We start from the raw sequence: 16,102 nt of genomic DNA, 5'->3' as shown, positions 1-16,102 counted from the left end.
GCTGGCTGGCCGACCAAACTAAATCAACGTACGTAAACTTTAAGTGAGATTTTCCTTATTAAGTCCTGGACTTAAACCAGGTGTGCACTCAGGAGAAATCCACTAACATAAATAACCACTCTGTAAACAGTGTGGGTGCACTCTGATCCGTATAAACTTTAAGCTGCGGTACCGAGCATCTGTAACTTTGAACTTTCGTTGCCATAAGGGGTTTGAAAATCATCTTATTATAATTTATGCAATTTAAAATAATATCGTGAAAATCTCATCTTTACTCATATTTACATAAAAAATGTAACGTAGAAATAAACTCATGCCACACAATTTTTGTGTTAAAAATATATATAATTTTATTTTTGAATAGAAAGAAATGCTGAAAATTTACCCGAGGGGATTGGAACATTTCTTAACCCAAAAATAGATGCAAGTATATTAAAGATAGAACTGGTATAATTAAATATGCGTAAAATAAACTCATGGAAATTTTGTGGAACTAAGTAACATAATTAAAATTTATGTACATAATAAACTCGGGTATGAATTTAAAATAAAAAGAAACTAACATAATCAAAATTTACTTACCTTCTTCTTTTACCGTGTGCTACGAACACAATAATTATCTTTAAGAAATGAGATCGGAAAAAGTGGGTGATTAAGAATTTATTCAAAAATTCTCTCTCCACCACAAATTCTTTCACTCACTAATCCTTCTCTTCCTTGGAAAATTGTTGTGAAAAATGAAGGTTGAGAGCTCCCTATTTATAGGAAAATTTTGGGGAAGAAATAGAATTTATAAAAATGTGGGGAGATGGGTGAAATTATAATTTTAAAAATTAAAGAATGGGCAAGGGATGGGCAAGGTATGGGTTGAGTGGAGGCTATTTGGGAGTGCTTGCCACCATTCCCACTAAATAAATTTTTAATTAATTACTTTCCTAATTAATTAATCCATTACCTAACTAATTATTTTATTATTTTTCTTAATCATTATTATCATTATTATTATCATTGTTATTAATTTTAAACTTGAGTGGAGGCCATTTGGGAGTGCTTGCCACCATTCTCACTAAATAAATTTTTAATTAATTACTTACCTTATTAATTAATCCATTACCTAACTAATTATTTTATTATTTTATTATTATTTTTTTCTAATCATTATTATCATTATTATTATCATTGTTATTAATTTTAAACTACTTTTAGTATTTATTTATTTTATTATTTATTTTTGAACAAGAATTAAATTTAAATTTTAAAAACTCATGTGGGCCCCACATGGTCTTGTGGGCCCCACACAACTTCGAGACCCGAATGGATCCTACGTAACTCGAATAACTCTTATACGATTTTATGCATCCTACATAGCTTTGAGACTCGTGTAAACCTCCATACGGCTTCGGGACTCATGTGGGCCCCACACAGTCTTGTGGGCCCCGCATAGGATACCTATATTATTATTATTTTATCATATATTTCTTCAAATTATATCAGTTAAAACATTATTTTATGTACTTATTTACGTATATAAACAGTGTCTTGTGGCTCCGGGACTCATGTGGACCCCACATAGTCTTGTGGGCCCTACATATGATACCTATATTATTTTCATCTTATTATGTATTTCTACAAATTATGTTTGTCAAAATACTATTTTATGTATATATACTTATTTACGTGTACAAACAGTGTCTATCCTGTTTATCCTATGAAATTCCATTTTGACCAGGCCGACCTCCAGGGAGCGACTGAGCCGCAATGGTCTCTGAGCACTCGCTAAGACAAGGTCTTTCTTAGGCATCAAACATGGAATCAAGGATCCTACAGAAAAACACTTCTGTATTGATATTAACTTAATGACTATTTTTATTATTTTATTATTATTGTACTTTAATCATATATATATATATATATATATATTTTTGGGTCATCACAATCTCCCCTTCTTATAAAAATTTCGTCCTCGAAATTTGCTAATTTAAAATGAGTACTGTATAATTGGTTTGCGCTATTAGAAAGAGTAAATTGATTAATGATTTAATTAAGTCTTAGAATAGATTGAGGGTCAATTTGACGAAGTATTTTATTTTGGGAATTGAAGTGTGAATCGTCGGTCTAATAGTGGTTGAAATGGAAAAGAAATTCAGAAGATGTGGAAAAGGATAATTATATATATATATATATATATATATATATATATATATATATATATAATACATGTCCTGTAAAAATAAAATGAAATCTGGCCTTTAGAGCCTAAGATCAACGTCAACATATGTTGAAGTACTAGCGGTGTCACTGCTAACTTCCAGAGTCCTTCCTTGGCAGAGACCTCTTCGAATGTCACCGGCTTGGGTCGGAAAAAGGGAGAGAACGCCCATTTGTTCGGCGAAGGAGGAAGAGTTGCTCTCTTCCCGAGTTATTGGTGGCCCGTATATGAGTCTCATTGCGAATCGGATTTCCTTGAAATGGTGAAGTAGGCCAGCATTATCCGAAACCCTTAGTGTGGTGACTGCGATATTACCATTGTAAGGGATATGACTCATTGGTGAGATATTAGTTGTAAGTTTCACAGTCGGGATATTCTCGATAGGGAAGAGGGTTGGAAGAATGCCAGGGGCACTGCTCGGATCAGTAGTGGCGGAGGAGGTAATATGGAGAATTGATGGGGCAGTAGTTGAAGTAGTGGCTTCTCCAACTGATTCCTGCCTACGCCTACGGTTCTCAAACCAAAAGCGCACATTCCTCGGCTCGGTTGGACCATACCTTCGAAGTTGTGCTGCAAGTAAGATAGTTCGCTCCACAGAAGGGAGTTCCCCTTGACTGCTGCGGAAGGCCTCCTCTAAAATCTCCAGCTGTGCCTTGCTAGGTTTCCATCGTTGGACTGGCGATTTAGTGCTGCTCTCAGTAGCTTGAGGAGTTGGGTGATTTGGCAACATTTTTGAGTAATGAGACAACTAAGAGAGAAATTGGGAAGAGCTAATCACTACAAACCGAAATGTGATTGTTCAAGATGATAGAAAGTTGTGATGTTTAGAGTTTGAGAAGGGCAGACCCCTTTTTATAAGGGGATGGCCGCGTGTTGTGGAAATCGAGAGAGAGCGACGTGTACTACGAGATTTGAGGGAGAGCGACGAGTGTCACGGATATCGAGCAACGTGTTTTGCATAAATCGAGGGAAAACGATGTGTGTCGTGAGAACCGAGAGAGGGTGACACGTGTCACAGATATCAATTTACGCTTTTTGCACAAATTGAGGGAGAACGACCCGTGTCGCGAGAACCGAGAGAGGGTGCGAAGCGTGCCTCGGTTGATGCATTTTTCAAAAATCGAGGGAGAGCGATATGAGTCGCAGAAATCGAGCAAGCGACATGTATTGCAAAATTTGCGGACTCAAGGTTCTTTTTATATTTCTACATCTTTATTAATGTGTTAACTATAATTAATTTCATCCTTATGTCACTACTTGGGTGGGTGGCTTAGTGGTAAGGAACCGGCCGTGCATCCATGTGATCACGGGTTCGAATCCCCACTACGCCCAAGTGGTCTCATGCCCTGACCTTGCTTCGGGGGTAAGTGAGCTATAGCCGATGATTTCCACCCATGAGGCCCATTTTTTTTTTATAACCACAAGAGTACCCCTTTTAAATATATATATTCCATTAACATTTAGTATTATTATTATTATTATTAGATCAAATATATGTTGGGCATGTTTAGCCAATTGATGATTTGACATTGGTTAGTTATTTGAAAGAAATTAGTAAATTTTTATATTGCTTTCATTAAAATATATATATATATATATTTTTTTTTTATATAGAAAATTTTAAGTTGTATTAACTTTTATAAATTTATACAAAATTAAAGGTTTCATCAAAATTTGTACTCCTAAATTAAACTTGGATACTTGATGAAAATTGAATATGTAATGAAAAAAAAAAATAGATATATTTAACTTGCACATGCTAAGGGATTATATATATATTGAATTTAAATATATATAATATTTAAATTATATTTAATTCCTTATAAATTAATACAAAATTAAAATTAAAGATTTTGTAAAAATATATTTTCCTAAATTAAGCTTGAATGTTCTATTGATAACTGAATATGTGATGTAAAAAAAAAAAAATACATATTCATATCCAACTTATACATGCAAAGAAATTTTGGGTAAATTCAGATTTCATAATAAACCGTTTGCTCATATCTATTTGTATGTGTAGCACTTCTAAATTCAGTAAGATCTAATGGGTTATTTCTTATATATTTAGTGAAAATAACAACAGTAAAAATAATTAAATCTCAGATATTTTTATTATATTTATATATATAAAAATTTTAAATTATTAATGCATTTGACAATTAATTATGAATCATCAATATGGGTACGTGTTTCTATAAACATAAATAACATATTTAAATTAATTAACATGTCTTCAATAATACTACTATTTTTCTTAGAGAATTTATAATTATACCTGTCCTTGGGAGCCTTCACGTAAATCTCATTTCCTCCAATGCTACTATCTTGAGGATCCATTCTTAAATAATGATCAAATGTTATTTTAAAATCATAAATCTATTATTAACGTATAATAATATAACAAACTAAAATAAATATTCTAAACTACCCAATCCTACCCAAATCATATTTTATACCTATGCTCTGATAAAATTTATATATTAGATTATGCAGAACCTATATCCTATGCTTTGGTAAAATTATTTCTTTAAAGTCTACAGAACCTATAACCTATTGCTCTGATACCAAATGTAACACCCCGACCCCGAGAGGCCTGGGATATTAACTTTTTACTACTGATTTATAGCGGAAGCAAATAAACTCAATTTTTATTACACCAGAGCACTAATCATCCATATTACAATCACTTATTTCAAAAGAAGAAAATTACACAAACGTAAATATCTGAAATCATACTATATTTCTAATTAATCTTTATTTTTCTAATCCCCACCCGCATGCTTGCTAAGCCTGATTTCCGACATGTCCTTCAGAGTTATCTGAAATAAAATATGATTGGGGTGAGACGACGCTCAGTAAGTAAATAAGATTATTATTAGTGTGTGGCTAAAATGAGCTTTTAAAGAATTTCGTAAAACAATATTTAATTATATAACTTCAAGACTGCTTTTAGAATAAATATGAATTTAAAAATTTCTGCATAAAACTTTTGTCATCAATTTCAACAGTAAATTTTTATAATCATATATTATAACTGCTAAATTAAACTTTTAACTTTAAAACTGTAAAAACATTTAATGATAAACATACATATACTTTTCCTTATACGTTTTCCTTAGATCGTCATTTAAGCACCAGAATGATCCTTTTCACGTAAACTTATACTTTTCCTTCAAATCATCAGTAACTTGTATACGTAATTAAATATGTATAAACATATATTATAAAAACCACCCTTAGGCCTGTTTGCCGTAAGTCATGTTTACCCCCATGACGGGGTTGTGCGGTCCGAAGACTGGACTTAGCTGGCTGGCCGACCAAACTAAATCAACGTACGTAAACTTTAAGTGAGATTTTCCTTATTAAGTCCTGGACTTAAACCAGGTGTGCACTCAGGAGAAATCCACTAACATAAATAACCACTCTGTAAACAGTGTGGGTGCACTCTGATCCGTATAAACTTTAAGCTGCGGTACCGAGCATCTGTAACTTTGAACTTTCGTTGCCATAAGGGGTTTGAAAATCATCTTATTATAATTTATGCAATTTAAAATAATATCGTGAAAATCTCATCTTTACTCATATTTACATAAAAAATGTAACGTAGAAATAAACTCATGCCACACAATTTTTGTGTTAAAAATATATATAATTTTATTTTTGAATAGAAAGAAATGCTGAAAATTTACCCGAGGGGATTGGAACATTTCTTAACCCAAAAATAGATGCAAGTATATTAAAGATAGAACTGGTATAATTAAATATGCGTAAAAATAAACTCATGGAAATTTTGTGGAACTAAGTAACATAATTAAAATTTATGTACATAATAAACTCGGGTATGAATTTAAAATAAAAAGAAACTAACATAATCAAAATTTACTTACCTTCTTCTTTTACCGTGTGCTACGAACACAATAATTATCTTTAAGAAATGAGATCGGAAAAAGTGGGTGATTAAGAATTTATTCAAAAATTCTCTCTCCACCACAAATTCTTTCACTCACTAATCCTTCTCTTCCTTGGAAAATTGTTGTGAAAAATGAAGGTTGAGAGCTCCCTATTTATAGGAAAATTTTGGGGAAGAAATAGAATTTATAAAAATGTGGGGAGATGGGTGAAATTATAATTTTAAAAATTAAAGAATGGGCAAGGGATGGGCAAGGTATGGGTTGAGTGGAGGCTATTTGGGAGTGCTTGCCACCATTCCCACTAAATAAATTTTTAATTAATTACTTTCCTAATTAATTAATCCATTACCTAACTAATTATTTTATTATTTTTCTTAATCATTATTATCATTATTATTATCATTGTTATTAATTTTAAACTTGAGTGGAGGCCATTTGGGAGTGCTTGCCACCATTCTCACTAAATAAATTTTTAATTAATTACTTACCTTATTAATTAATCCATTACCTAACTAATTATTTTATTATTTTATTATTATTTTTTTCTAATCATTATTATCATTATTATTATCATTGTTATTAATTTTAAACTACTTTTAGTATTTATTTATTTTATTATTTATTTTTGAACAAGAATTAAATTTAAATTTTAAAAACTCATGTGGGCCCCACATGGTCTTGTGGGCCCCACACAACTTCGAGACCCGAATGGATCCTACGTAACTCGAATAACTCTTATACGATTTTATGCATCCTACATAGCTTTGAGACTCGTGTAAACCTCCATACGGCTTCGGGACTCATGTGGGCCCCACACAGTCTTGTGGGCCCCGCATAGGATACCTATATTATTATTATTTTATCATATATTTCTTCAAATTATATCAGTTAAAACATTATTTTATGTACTTATTTACGTATATAAACAGTGTCTTGTGGCTCCGGGACTCATGTGGACCCCACATAGTCTTGTGGGCCCTACATATGATACCTATATTATTTTCATCTTATTATGTATTTCTACAAATTATGTTTGTCAAAATACTATTTTATGTATATATACTTATTTACGTGTACAAACAGTGTCTATCCTGTTTATCCTATGAAATTCCATTTTGACCAGGCCGACCTCCAGGGAGCGACTGAGCCGCAATGGTCTCTGAGCACTCGCTAAGACAAGGTCTTTCTTAGGCATCAAACATGGAATCAAGGATCCTACAGAAAAACACTTCTGTATTGATATTAACTTAATGACTATTTTTATTATTTTATTATTATTGTACTTTAATCATATATATATATATATATATATATATATATTTTTGGGTCATCACACCTGAGGCTCAACTTGCCCTTCTTCCCGAATCTCATCACTCTCTTCATCAGAGTGATTCTAAGGAACATCCGCGTAACTCTTCTGCCGACTCTGAGCCGATCTAATCCTCTCTCGGATCAAACCCACATTCTCAGATGCCTGCTGCACGAGTTCAGGTCCTAAAACTCAATGTTCACCAACCTCATCCCAATATAAAGGAGATCGACACCTCTAACCATACAGAACCTTGAACAGTGCCATCTCGATACTAGCCTGGAAGTTATTGTTATAAGCAAACTTTACCAATGGCAGAAATTGATTCCAACTACCACCGAAGTCTAATACACAAGCCTATAACATATCCTCCAAGATCTGTATCATCCCCTTCGACTATCCATCAGTCTGGGGGGTGGAACACTGTACTAAAGGTAAGCTTCGTCCCCAGTGCTTCCTGCAATCTCTTCCAAAATCGAGAAGTAAACCTCGGATCTCGATCTGAAACAATGGACACTGGTACTCCGTGCATTCTCACTATCTCATGCACATACAGGTCCGCTAGCCTACTCAAAGGGTAGTTAACCTTCATCGGTACAAAGTGAGTAGATTTCATCAACCTGTCCACGATTACCCAAATAGCATTCTGCCTATGAAGCGCTGGCAGTAATCCGGTAACAAAATCCACAGAAATGTACTCCCATTTCCACACCGAAATAGGCAAAGGCTGCAACGGCCCTGTAGGCCTCTGATGTTCAACTTTCACCTACTGACACGTTAGACATTGCTCCACGAAATAGGAAATCTCCCTCTTCATACCACTCCACCAGAAGGACTCGCGCAAATCCCGATACATCTTCGTACTACCCAGATGTACCGTATACAAAGAACGATGTGTTTCCTCCAGAATCGTCCTTCTAATCTCATCGTCATTTGGAACACACAACCTGGTCCCAAACCTCAACACACCTCTATCAGAGATTCTAAAATCTGCAGCCAATCCCTACTACACTTTCTCTACAATCTCTGTTAACTTCGCATCATTAGTCTACGCGGCTTTAATACGCTCAAACAGGGTCGGCGGGATCACCAAGCTAGCAATGAAAGCCTGATGATCACCAGACACCAACTAAATGCCAAGGCTTTCCAGATCCCGCTAAATATGATGCTGAGCTACAACTGCAAATACTACTGCATGCTCTGACTTCTAACTCAATGCGTCAGCTACCACATTAGCCTTTCCCGGGTGATAACTGATCGTGCAATCGTAGTCCTTGATCAACTCTAGCCACCGCCTCTACCTTATATTCAGCTCCTTCTGTGTGAAAAAGTACCTGAGGCTTTTGTGGTCAGTGAAAATTTCACACTGAACACCGTATAGGTAGTGTCTCCAGATCTTCAGGGCATAAACAACACCAGCTAACTCTAGGTCATACATAGTGTAATTCTTCTCATACTCCTTAAGTTGCCGATAAGCATAAGCTACTACTTTACCCTATTGCATAAGCACACATCCCAAACCCTTCAAGGACGCATCGCTATAGATCACAAAACCCCCATCCCCTGAAGGAATGGTCAATACTGGAGCGGTAACCAACTGGTGCTTCAACTCAAGAAAGCACTGTTTGCAATCACTAGTCCAATCAAACTTTACCCCCTTCCTGGTCAATCGCATCAGAGGTCCAGACAATTTAGAGAAACCCTCTACGAACCGACGATAGTAACCCGCCAGTCCTAGAAAACTCCGAACCTCCTGCACACTCTTCGGTCTCTCCCAGTCGACCACAACTTCAATCTTGCTAGGATCAACTGAGATACCACCCTTAGACACCACATGGCCTAAGAATGCGACCTGATTCAACCAGAATTCACACTTCTTCAGCTTGGCATACAACTTCCTCTATCGCAGAATTCGTAGTACCAACCTCAGATGATTTTCATGCTCTTCCGGACTCCTCGAGTACACCAGAATGTCATCGATAAACACCACTACAAACTAGTCCAAGTACTCATGGAAAACCTTGTTCATTAGACCCATGAACACTTCCGGGGCATTAGTCAAACCAAACGGCATAACCAAGAACTCATAGTGGCCGTATCTGGTTCGGAAAGCAGTCTTCGCTACATCCTCAGATTTAACCCTCACCTGATGATACCCTGACCGTAGGTCGATCTTCAAAAAGACCTGTGTTCCCTACAGCTGGTCGAAGAGATCATCAATACAAGGCAACAGATAACGGTTCTTCACCATCACCTTGTTAATCTCACGATAAACAATGCACATACGCATCGACCCGTCCTTCTTCTTCACAAACAAAATTAGAGCTCCCCAAGGTGAAACACTCAATTGAATAAAACCCTAGTCCAGTAGTTCCTGCAACTGCTCCTTCAACTCTCGAAGTTCTGCTAAAGCCATCCAGTATAGAGCTTTAGAGATCGGTGTTGTCACGCCCCTTACCCGGAAATAGGACCCAAGGGTGAAAATGTAAACCAACTAGTTCTTGTATCATACAAAACATCCAAGATACAGAGCAAGGATGAAGGTCCGACCCCGTGGGGTTCTTAAGCACCTTATACACATCCAAACATAACAGAATATACGCAGTGGAAATATGGTCATTCTACATACATACAGTACCATACCAGAGTCTATACAAGGACAGAATCAAGGTTCCACCAAACAACGCACAATCGGGTGCCCAACATATCTCAAAATGGCAACCCACAAAAACACAAGTCCTAACATTTATCCAAGCGCTACCCGCAGTACACCGGCCACTACGCTCCTGACACAAGGACTCTAGTTTCGGTTACTCGAAGGACCTGAAAAATATGTACATATAGCAGGGGTGAAACACCTCTCAGTAAGGAAGAACACAGGTTATATCGGTGTGTGGCATTTAAGTGTTATTATCATGATGCAACATACACGCAGTTAAATGCAGTTCTAGTACTAATTTCACAACAGTGCATACACGCACACACACACATGATCAGCAATCCCGGTGTCGTCACACCTATCGGCTCGAAGCCGGCCCGTGACATATGGCGTTGGCCCATAGCCAACTCGCGAAACACGGCGCCCCTAACACATGGTTAGTCCCCAACTCCCATGGCATCATACCGGAGCTAAACTGGTGGATCCACACCCTTTGGCCTGATCTGCTTGCCCTCGGATATAGAGTTGGACACTCTGCCAACCTATGGCTAGCGATTTCATACTCTTTCAGATATAGAGCCGGACACTCTCAGTACTTGGAACAAATTCGGAACCACGTTCGTACTAGAATTTAAACCAATCACACACACATGCATGCTCATATAACCAAACAAACCACACCCATTTGGTAATCTAAATCATGGTTTTCTAAACACATACAGTTTAAAACAAGTTAAGGCACGACCATCCCTATAACATAGTATAAATCAACATATACATTTGGTTTTCAACTAAACCAGGGATGCAGCCTGTCGCCCCCTTTTTCCTAAAACTGTAATCATGAAAAACCCATAGTTTTCCCTATTAGATCCCCTCAAATAAGTAGCCAAAACATACACAGGACCATGGACCACAGTTCCACCAAGTCCGATTTCAAAAATAACCGATATAAACATAATTCCCCTTACCTTTTCCCTAAATAGTAAATCCTGAACTCTAAGACCCCTAAACAGTGAACCAAGTTCCAAAACCTACAATCAACAGTACAGAAAAATACTCACAAGACTGTTTCCTACATAACTACCGGATCAGAAATGAAAACCGAGTCTTATCTCGATTTTTCGCTAAAACCTAAAAGTCTCCGAAACGGGATTCCGATCCATAGGTTTTGTACAGAATCCTTCCATGATCCTCGTGGTAACTTCAGATTAACGATTCTCGCTACGAACGGTGAAGAAATCTAGAGAGAGGAAGTGTAAGGAGAGTTTTAGAGAGAGAGAGAGAGAGAGAGAGAGAAAAGGTTTTTAGATTTCTTAACTTGGAAGTAAAGAGAAATGATATTTATAGCCCTTTGACTCGGGCGTCTTCGTTGACGAAATGGTGTCCTCATCGACGAGGTCATATAGACAACTCGTCGACGAGACGATGGATTTGTTGACGAATCTTGATATCATTGGTTTCCCAAAATCTCTCAGTTTCTCCTCGTCGAAGAGCCTTTGAACTTCGTCAACGAGACTTACATGGACTTCGTCGACAAATCCTGGCTTCGTCGATGAAATCTGCCAAATTCCCAATTTGCCCCTCTCTTATTTATTTAAACCCATATATCATGGTTCAGGTTCTTACAGGTGTCTTGCCAGGCAGCAACTCTATCGCAAACTCCACCTCACGATCCGGAGGTAAACCGGGTAAATCATCAGGAAACAAACTCGTTGACTACTCGAATATCCTCGAGTCTCTACTCATCTCGCGGTGGTTCCTTCACACAAGTTAGGTACCCCTGACACCTATCCAAAAGTAGCCTCCTTGCATGTAATGCTAATAGAACCTATGGCATCGAACGCACACACGATCCTATGAACTCGTACTTCTGCTCCCTATGAGGTATAAACACTACTACCTTCTTACGACAATCAATCACCGCAAAACTGGAGAATAGCCAATCCATCCTCAGTATGACGTCAAAACCATACATGTCGTATACTACAAGATTCCCTGGTAGCAGTCTCTCTTGAATTACAACTAGGAAGTTACCTAACATCTTACTACAAATCATTACACTCCCAGTCGGCGTAGCAAAATATAATCTATCATCCATAGCTCGGGTTTCAACCCCACATAACTGCACAAAACTAGCAGATATGAACAAATGGGTTGCCCATGAATCAAATAAAATAATAGCTCTATTCGAAAGTAATAACACGGTACCTATCACCACATTCCCAGCATGTTCCGCATTTGCTGGAGTAATTAGATATACCCTCGCCGGAGCCGTGGTTGCCTGGTAGTTCCCCCAAGGCATCTAATTACTTCAACGGTTTTGGCTTTATGCAGGCGCATCTCTCATCAGTGCCTGATAGCTCTATGACATATGGCCCGGCTTGCCACAGTTGTAGCAGTTACCCCAAAATGGCTGACACTTCCCATCATGCCATTTACGGCACTTGGCACACGGTGCGGAGGATGGATCCCCCTAATAACTCTGCCGCTCGGTATTTTGCCGATACCCTAAACTGTAGTTCTTCTTCTTCTTCCACTGTCCCTGTCGAGGACCAGTCTGAGAACCAGAAGAAATTGGCCTCTTCCTCTGTTCCTGCACCACCTCATCACCCCGAAGGTCGATCTCAACTATGGTGGCTTTATCCACCAAGACAGAGAACACACGGATCTGCAGCATCTCCACTAAACGGCGGATGTCTTTCCTCAGACCCCTCTCAAACCTCCGAGCCTTCTCGTGCTCATTCAAAACCAAGTTCGTCGCAAACCGTGATAACTCGATAAATCTGGCGGCATACCTCTGCACCGTCAGAGTTCCCTGCGTTAAGCCCGAGAACTCATCGGCTTTCGCATCCTGAGTGGAGACCGGGAAGTATCTCTTGAAAAATACCTCCTTGAAGCAGCCCCACATCATACCAGATGGACCAGCTCTCTGCCTCTCAAGCAGACTCACCGCAGTCCACCAACACCCTACCTCCCCAGTTAGCTAGAAGGTAGCGTACAAGACCTTCTGCCTCTCAATGTAGTGGAGGACTTCTAAAATCCTCTCGTTCTTCTCGACCTAGTACTCTGCCACTATCGGATCAGGTCCCTTTGTAAATGTCAGAGGGTGCATGCGTGTGAACCTCTCAATGGTACATCCCGCATTAGTAGGAGAGCATTCGCGTCTCCTAACACTTCGTCCGATCTCTTGGATCACCTGTCTCGCCAAACCATGAGACACAGAAGGAGACTCATCGCTTGCCATCTCCTCAGAGCCACTCTCCAAGTTATTATCCTTGGGCTCCATTCTGAAAACAATAGGAATCAGTTCGAATTCCTACATCGTACACAGTTAACACAATCAAACACCTAATCATGTTAACTACTAATCCCACGGGTCTAGGTATGTCCAGTCATACTGACACGAATCCATCAATGGTTTGCCGCAATCTTTCTGAAATCGTCATTCTAGGAAGAACACAAAACACCGCCAATGAGTCCCCAACTAGCAACAACACAATCCTCGACCTACACTACCCATTTCCTACATCCTATACTCTAGTATGTACACATCGATACACCTAACCAAGTTTACAAGACCTAACAACTTGGTTAACTCTGATACCAAGCTGTCATGCCCCGAACACGCAGATGGGTCCCAGGTGTGAATATAGTAACCTAACCTGTCTCTGTATCAATTAAAACATACATAATACAATACCAAATAAGGGTTCGACCCCGTGGGATACACGGATGCTCTACCCTTACAATCATAATATACACATCCATACTCATCAGATACACAGCGGAATACGGTCTTTCTATACATGTACAGTACTATACCAGAGTCTATACAAAGCTAAGATATACATTCCTATAATTAAAAAACATACTCCGCATGTTTACAAAAACCATCCCAACAACCCAGATACAAAAACTCGTACCTAATAGGCACTAGTAGTAGCTAACGACACCCCCGCTTCCAGATGCTACGATGCTAATTACGACTACCTGATGGACCTGAAAAAAATCGTACGTACATTCGGGGTGAGACACCTCTCAGTAAGGAAGAAAGCGGGTTATATCAGTGTGTGGCATACCTGTGTTATTTTACGTAAACATAACACTATACAATACGATACAATTCGAAAACATTTCCATACAGTTCCATACAGTTCCAGTATTTTCATAAATCCATTCCAGTACATATGATACCCAAAACATACTGTCAGTGTCATCACACTGATATGCAACTACGTTATGAAACCCTAAGCTTCATAGCGATTACATTACCAATACAATGTAGCTCACACTAATATACAACTACTCCAAGAAACCCAAAGCTTCACAACAATTACATTGCCAATACAGTGCAGCTCACACCCCTCGGTGACCAATTGGGATACAAGTGATATTTCACACCCTCGGATATAGAGCCGGACACTCTCGCCCATGGTTTTGAAAGGATGAGTGAAAACTAATTGAAAATTAAATTTCATCCTTACATAATCATCAGGTAGTTAGGGGAGCTGAGCTCCATCCTTATAGAAAGAGCTTAAGGACTCATATGCATCTTACAGATTTATTTCTTATATATTGAGGCTCTTCTATAACCCTGAACATAATATCCAGCTTTTATGACTTTATATTTAGATATGAATTGTTCTTGGTTATGTGCTATATAGTACGCCTTAAAGTTAGCTTAGAGACCAAGAATTGATAGTAATTAGGTGAAGTAATCACACCTAAGAAATAACAGGTTAATAGTAACTTCCTTGGATATTTAAAAGACTCAATATATCAAATACACTCTCAGTCACCATCAAGCAATTCGAGTCAACACTAATCTAGAACACGTCACAATGATTATTTATTTAAGTCAAACTTTCTACAATCAATCAAAAAACAAGACTTTGAATGGTTGTTTAAACTAACATGGTCTAGTCGTCTAGCCTAGCAGTTTATCAAGTAGTGAATAATGTCATAGTTGCATGTTATACCCAAAAAAAAAAAAACTAGAAACCATCAGAAATAAAAAAAATAAAAAAATAAAAAAATGTTACCCCATGTTTGGAAAGGTCTTGAATTTGGAGCTGCATTGAATTTAGATAAGATGATATATAAAATAGTATTAAAATTTGTCCAAATCCGTCAAAATTAAAATCTAAAGTCAAAATTCATACTTCTAAACACAATCTCATAGTCTGTACAAAACAACTTTTTTCTAAATTGATAATCAGTTTCAAATCACTTGTGCCAAAAAAGAAAAAAAAAAAAAAATCTTTCTTAGTGATTATTCACTTAAATAAGTTTAAAATAATTAAGGATTGGAAGTTAAGAATGTATTGAAATTTGTATTCTTACTTATAATATTACATCATTTACAAAATTACTTTCTAATGATTTGTAGCTTGTTTTGGAATGACTTTATGAAATCAAAAACCATTGATGACTTTATAAAATAACTGCTTTGTAGTGCCTTACTATTATATAATTTAAAAAATTAATAATTTAATAAATAAATTCATAATTGTTCCAACATCATCATGTTACTTGCACTAATATAATTTAGGTCAAATATTTGTTAAAAGTACTTTAACAATGACTTTAAACTTGCGGTGTAGCTTATTTTGTAAACCGAAGGTTTTGTGCAAAAAATTAAAAGAAAATGAAGAAAATATGTTCATGCCTGCGATATACTATAGAAAACATGAATGGAGAAAATATTCTATTCTAAAATATTATTTATATAAAACAGTACATATATTATTATTAAAGTCCATTATGATAATTAAAAAAATTGAAACGTGTTTTGAAATGAATTATAACTTATGGTTTATAATGACCTAGAGTGATTCGTTACTGATTTATAATTATCATAAAATCATAAAATCATTTTTGAACATCAAACTAATCAAAATTATTTATTTACACTAATATGAACTACCAAATACTAATCAATAAAAGACCAAACAAAATCATTTGCTTTCAAACTAAAATCTACACATAACATTCTAGTAAAGGGTTAATTG

This window comes from Malania oleifera, chromosome 8 (genome assembly GCF_029873635.1).
Source record: "Malania oleifera isolate guangnan ecotype guangnan chromosome 8, ASM2987363v1, whole genome shotgun sequence".
NCBI classification, from domain to species: domain Eukaryota; kingdom Viridiplantae; phylum Streptophyta; class Magnoliopsida; order Santalales; family Ximeniaceae; genus Malania; species Malania oleifera.
Note: the sequence above shows the minus strand (reverse complement) of the source record.